The following is a 5,943-nucleotide window of genomic DNA, read 5'->3' as shown; positions in this document are numbered from 1 at the left end:
GAAGGCTCCTTTCTCTGTGATAACTCCAGCTGTGTCAGGTTGACACACAAAACCAGCCAGTACAGCACACACCTAATGACACATAGGCACCTGCTCCTGAGATCTGTATTTGCTCACAGATATGGACATTAAGCCATTGGCTCATTCATTGGATAAAGACCTGGCATCATGCCCACATATAGACAATTGGCCTTCAAATCTGAGCTCCAACGTCATCCCTTGAGATACAGTCCAGAGCCTCCCACTATCAGGTTCTCCCTCTTCAACCCTGCCCTTTTCAAAAGTTCTGGTCTGGTCCTTGGAAACAAAGGCACAGTAAGTATCCAACTAAATTTAACCCAACTCTACCAGCCACTGGCCATGTGGCCTTGGCTAAGTCCCCTCCTTCTCAGAACCTGTTTCCTTATTTCCTCTTCCCCAGAGAGGGATGCTCTGGAGGTCAGTGGAAGATGCAAAGGAGCTGGGGATGTGGCTCGGTTTGTAGAGTGCATCTTGGATTCCCAGCTCCACATAAAGTGGCATGGTAATACCTGTCATCCCAGGACTCTGAAGGAGGAGGTGGAAGGGTTAAAAGTTCAATGTCATCCTTACCTACAAGAGGTTGAGGCAAACCTGGGCTTCACGAGACCTTTATCTCAAAAAGAATGGCCAGGAGACATCCAACTGAAAGCAGGAAATGAGCCAGCAGAAGAGAGATGAGAAGCTGGGGCAGATGCAATGGCACATACAAAGGGATGGCGTCAGGGATGAGTCAGGGATGCTGTCTGAAGGCTGGAAGGAAAAGCCCACGTGCAGAGTGTATAGGGAGAAGGGACAGGGGAAAGGGTCCACAGCTTGGGTCTCATCTTGAGAACAGCGGAGAGCCACTAGCTGTTTCAGAGCTGGACATGGAGCCAGGATTTCATGCTTGCACGTCATATTCTACCTCCTCAGGCCCCCGATGAAAACTCCCAGGACAACTGACCTAAGGTTTTATTGGATATATATATATATAGTTTTGTTTTTGTTATTTTTGTTTTTTTGTTTTTTGAGTCAAGGTTTCTCTTTGTAGCCCTGGCTGTCCTGGAACTCTCTCTGTAGACCAGGCTGGCCTTGAACTCAGAAATTCTCCTGCCTCTGCCTCCAGAGTGCTGGGATTAAAGGCGTGTGCCACCACTGCCCGGCTTAATATTTATTCTATGTGTGGATGTTTTGCCTCTGTGTGTATGTGTGTGTGTGTGTGTGTGTGTGTGTGTGTGTGTGTGTGTGTGTGTGTGTGTGTGTGTGTGTAAGTGTGTGTGTGTGTGTGTGTAAGTGTGTGTGTGTGTGTGTGTGTGTGTGTAAGTGTGTGTGCGCGCGCGCACGCGCGCGCTCGCGCAGTGTCTACTGGAAATGCTGGATCTCCTGGAACAGTAGTTACAGCTGGTTGTGAGGTGACATGTAGGTTCTGGGAACTGAACCTGGGTCCTCTGCACAAGCGCTCTTAGAAGTTGAGCCATTGCTCCAGGCCCTTGGCCTAGGGCTTTTAAGAGAGCTCACAGTCTCCTCTGTAGAGAGGGGAGGAGCCTTGGGATGGAGATCAGCAACAGAGTCCTTGAGGGCGCTGTACCTGCAGCCTGGTAGGACATGGTGGTGGTAGTGGAGGTTATTAGGGTGGGAACATTTCAGGGTGAATGGGGTGGGATGGGGCTAGCAATTGCACGAGTATAGAAAGTCAGGGAGCAGGAAGTGTCGCACAGTCACTGGAGAGAACCCACTTTGGCAGATCTCAGATCAGCCACGATCCTGACCGTTACCCTTTTCTGGCTGCTGCTGGGGCTGCCGCCTCTCCACCACGGCCACACCCACTAAGTGCACAGAGTGAGCTCACAGACAAAGTTATTCCTGCACCTTGTCTGGCTCTTTAAGGCCACAGATTGCCCAGAAAAAGGACCGCAGAGCTGACCAATCAGAACACCAAATCCCCTCAAGCAGCAGGGATTGGCTCTAACGTGAGCACCTGACCCAAGCTGAGCCAATACAGGTGGACACCTGGGGGCTTCCCTTGAAACTTGAACAAAAGCTTCAGGAAAGAGGACCTGCATGGAGAACAAGGCCGGCCTGAGGGCATGGTTCAAGCACCTGGATCCAGCCATGCCTAAAATCAGTTTCATGGATCAACAAATCCCTCTTTTTGCCTAAGCCCATCTTAAGCGCACACTTGGTGGTTGGGTCCAACTGCGTCCTGCCCTACTTAAGTCACTGTACTCAGTCTTGACACTCTACGATGGTGTGTGTGAGGTTCTCATCTGACCCTCCACTCTACCGGTGAAGCTAGCTGAGGGATCTCTTTTGGGGTTTTTTTGGGGGGGGGGCATTGTTTGTCTGGTTTTTTGAGACAAGGTTTCTCTGTGTAGCCATGGCTGTCCTAGAACTCATTCTATAAACCAGTCTGGTCTCAAACTCAAGATTTCTACCTACCTCTGCCTCCCAACTGCTGGTATTAAAGGCATGTGCCACCACTGCCTGGCTAAGGATCTCTTTCTTTTCTACCGCTTAATCAAAAGGATTCCATAGTGACGTGCACTTACCGGAAACTACATCTTTCGCTATCCTTTCTTGTGGAGCAACAGTAGATGCCTGCCTGCAGCTCCATGGTTTTGAGTCTCCCTTGGGCCAGTACAGCTTTCCTCCAAACTCCCACAGTCAGCTCTGCCTTCTGGGTAGTTCTCCCTCTTCCCTGGTGTCCAAACATTCCATGCCGTCTGGATTGGAAAGATGGCTCTGTCAGTCCAATTTGTACTCCTCAAGGACCCAAGTTCAGTCCCCAGACCTCACAGTTTAAAAAACTGGGCACAATGGTATACAGTCTTCAAATCCCAAGGAAGAGGAAGTGGAGACAGGGACTCCATGGCCAGCCAGAGTAGCCAAATAGGCTACCCCCCCCACAAAAAAACAAACAAACAAACAAAAAAAAACAAAACTCTAGGTCCCAGGGAGAGACTCTGCCTCAAAAAACATGGTGGATCGCCCCTGAGGAATGATGCCCCAAACTGACCTCTGGGTTATACATATATACAAGAGCACACACACACACGTCTGCTCACATAAACATGCATGTGCATGTTAAATGCTTGAAATTGTTAATACTGTGAGAGTTCAAGGCCAGCCAGTTCTGTATAGCTAATTCCCAAACAGACAGATATACAGAGAGGATGGGGTTGTCTATTTGTAGGTCCCAGAATCCCCTGGTAAAGGAACCTTTGTCCATGGCAGACAGGAGGAATTATTGAGGTTAGGAGGTGAACGGAGATGAGAAGGCTCACCTTAAAAGTGGCCGACACCATTCCCCAGGCTGGGGGTACCTGGAAGAATAAAAAGCAGACAGCTAGCCAAACCCCAGCATCTGCTCCTCTTCCTTCCAGACTCCACCTGCCATGTGACCAGCAGCCCCACCCTCCTGCCCCCACGTCTTCCCCGCCCCCCACGATGGACTGTGCCCTCCCACGGTGAGACGGTGAGCCGACACAAGCCCTTCCTTCTTTAAATCACTTTTGCCAGGTGGCACGCCACAGGCAGGAGAAAAGTAACTAGGAGGCAGCAAGCCAGGTCCAGAGCAAGCAGCTGGATGTGACTGCCATCCCAGCAGGGAGGAAGCTACCTGCTGGGGGACATGAATCTGACCCCAGCCTCCAGGCTGTGGGACCTAGAGACACTCTTGCTCTCTAACTCCAATTTAGTCAAGGCTCGAAAGGCCTGGCCAAGCGGAGCACCAAATCCCCAGACCATAGTGAGCGGCTCCTGCCTCTGCCTTCCCCCACCCCCCCACCCCCCCACCCCCGCGGATCCTAAGCGTGCAGCATGCCCGGCTATTCGACATGAGGGAAGCAGCTTGACTTCAGGTCCTCACGATGTCACAGCAAGCTCTGAACCATCTCCCCAGCCCATGACTTGCCACCCTGCCTGGTAGTAGAGTCTACCAGCTGTCTTCCACACTTTAAGGCCTTGGACCTCAAGACCACATTTCCTAGCCTCCTTTGGTGCCAGCTTAACCGAGTGACTTGGATTCAGCCAATAGGGAGGGAGCAATAGTAAGACAGCCAGTTTTGGAGCTGTGCTCTTACAAGTACAGAGCATGTCTCTCCATCTCCATGACTCTCACTTCCTGTGGCTGCCACAGGCTCCTTTGCAGCCAGGCTGGATGCTGGATGTGGAGGCTGTTGAAGTTCTACCTTCCAGCCTTGCACCACACCCTTCTGGACCGTCCTGTGAGAGGGAGCTTGAACTTTCCTCTTGTTTCAGGTCAGTGTATTTGGGGTCCACACAGCCCAGTCGCTTGTTCTATATTCTCTAATTTATGAAGCAGACACCGTGGGGGCGGTGTCCTCCCTAGAAGACGAAATAGTGACGTTACTCGCAGACACCTTTCTGAGCCCCACACAATGGAGATGATACCAAATCTTTGCCTCATCATTCCCCCCCCCCTGTGTGTGTGTGTGTGTGTGTGTGTGTGTGTGTGTGTGTGTGCGCGCGCGCGCGCGCGCACGCGCGCGCGCGTGTACATCGCCCTCCTGTGGAGGTCTGAGGACAACTCTGTGCTGATCACTTTTCTCCTTCTACGATTACAGGGCCTCCAAGGATTGAACTCAGGTTTGTAAGGCAAACCGTTTACATGCAGCGCCATGTTCGTTTCCGGTCCCGCCCCCAATATCCTTGACCTAAGATTTCCCCAGTGCTTTTTTTTGTTTTCTCTCTATACACAGCCCTAACTTCCAGTTTAGGATTCTGCGGCAAGTCAAGCTGTTTCCACATTTATTTACTTAAGAAATGTTTGTTAGATCAAAAAGGATGTTGAAGTGGCTATTAATAAAGCCCCCGAGCTCCAGCCAACAAAAACCATTGCCTCTGGTTGAATGGAGTGAGACCTCACCCTGAACCCTCTCCAAGGCCTTGTTCACCAGCCTGCTGCTGAGCCTCCCCCACCTCCTTCCCAAACCACAGATGTCTCCTTCCCTGATCCCCACCACCACCACAACCCAGTGACTCAGAAACAAGAGCAGATCCCTCTTGCTTGCAGAAAAGGTAAATTGCTGGCTGCAACAAATTTGCAGGTGCTTGCATTTTTTTGACAGAAAAGATCCCATTGGTGGAGAGGGCTTCATGTCCCGCCTCTTCCTCCCAAGTCCTCCACCCTCCCAAGGAAAGCTAGAGGCAAAGGGGTGGGGGTGGGGGAGTTCAGTGGGTAAAGTGCTTGATACAAAGGCATGACTTTCTGAGCTCAGGAAACACATACAGTAAGGCTGGCTGGGTGGTTCAGTGGGTTCCTTGAGACACCTCAATAAGGGGGGAAGGGGCGGGTATGGCTTCACACACACACACACACACACACACACACACACACACACACACACACGAGCTGGGTGCAGCTAAAGCCAGCTGTGTCCTGGTGCTGCCTGTGACAAAGAGCCGGGCTCCACCTTTGAGAAGGAGCTCCTGGTTGATCTTTGGGTTTGTCCTGGTTGCTGAGCCTAGGCTAGGGCTGGGTCCCCACTGGGATGAGCCCAGTTCTCCATCCTCAACTTGTGTGAGCTCCCTCAGCTTGCACATTATCACCGGGGTGAGGAGGTCTGTGGGGCCCCAGAGTCTTCCAGAGCTGGGTCTTCTTCGATGGGTTGGGGGGTGCAGAATTCAGATTCTGGAATATCTACCTTAAGCAAGGACTGAGGACAGCTCTAGAGACTTCCCTCTCTACCACTCAGAGACGCAAGGTGGCAAACTCCCTTTTCTAAGCAGCCTTGGTGGGCTCCCACTGAAAGCCATTCTCCCCAGACCTTTCAGCCCGGTCCCGAGCAGGTTTGTGTATTTCTTCTTCAGATAAAGAAACTGAGACACAGGGAGGGGCACCCTACCCTCTCCTGGAAGATGGCAACCACAAACAACAGAGACTAGCCTTTTTTTCCCTTCTCCTCCCGCTTCTCCCGGGCT

The 5,943-nt window shown here is 51.6% G+C and overlaps 1 long non-coding RNA gene across 1 annotated transcript in view; it reads right to left on the bottom strand.

Annotated features, from left to right (window-relative positions):
- Positions 1-5,496, bottom strand: part of Gm32549 — a 32,035-nt gene extending 26,539 nt beyond the window's left edge. The window contains exons 1-3 of the long non-coding RNA XR_390857.3: positions 4,083-5,496; positions 3,285-3,323; positions 2,550-2,723 (exon numbers count right to left, since the gene is read on the bottom strand). This is a non-coding gene — a long non-coding RNA (predicted gene, 32549). The remainder of the gene's footprint in view (positions 1-2,549; positions 2,724-3,284; positions 3,324-4,082) is intronic.
- Positions 5,497-5,943: the final 447 nt, after the last annotated feature.

This window comes from Mus musculus, chromosome 4 (assembly GCF_000001635.26).
Source record: "Mus musculus strain C57BL/6J chromosome 4, GRCm38.p6 C57BL/6J".
Lineage (NCBI taxonomy): Eukaryota > Metazoa > Chordata > Mammalia > Rodentia > Muridae > Mus > Mus musculus.
This window is presented reverse-complemented; position numbering and strand designations above follow the sequence as displayed.